The sequence below is a fragment of the Sinocyclocheilus grahami genome, unplaced genomic scaffold, assembly GCF_001515645.1.
Source record: "Sinocyclocheilus grahami isolate Dianchi unplaced genomic scaffold, SAMN03320097.WGS_v1.1 scaffold165.1, whole genome shotgun sequence".
Taxonomy (NCBI): Eukaryota; Metazoa; Chordata; class Actinopteri; order Cypriniformes; family Cyprinidae; genus Sinocyclocheilus; species Sinocyclocheilus grahami.
Window position 1 is genome coordinate 725,111 of NW_015505344.1, and position 758 is coordinate 725,868.

Sequence of the window (758 nt, forward strand, 5' to 3'; positions counted from 1 at the left end):
TGACATTTCCCCCAAACTGTTGCAACAGTGGTTTTAAAGGAGGAGGCTGCCCTGGATTATGTAAAAAATGTCACATGCCTTTGCTGTGCTAATGGGGCTTCTTCATGACTACATCAATTATGCTAAAGAGATCATGGAAATTGGCAGCGATGCCTGATCTGTAATCATTCATGGACTATGAAACAAACTGTAAGTGTACACTCTAAAAAAATGCTGGGTTAAAAAGGGACAAACCCAGCTATTGGGTTGTTTTGACCCAGCGGTTTGACTCCATTTCTACTAAACAACAACACAGAACAAGCATTTAATATTTTGTTTTTACAAATGATACACTCTAAAAAATGCTGGGTTAAAAAGGGACAAACCCAGCTATTGGGTTGTTTTGACCCAGCGGTTGGTTCACACTCTGTCATTCATACATATGCGCACATTCTTTCACACATATGCTTCTGTTAAATGTTATAATATCAGTGTAAATGTTGTGGTTTATTTGTGTACTGTCATGCCAGAATAGTTTGTAAAGAACTTAACTATTACCTGATTGTACAATTATTGTATAATAGTGTTGTTGTATAATATTTTTATACAATATATATAAAATTTACCAAAAAAGTCAAATTTGATATTAAAAGTTATATTCAACAAATGTTCAATGCTTCATTTATAAACTCTGTAGCTGTTAACGCCACTTTTCTGCATTTCTTCTTAAATGTGTGTTACACTCTAAAAAATGCTGGGTTAAATACAACCCAGTGCTG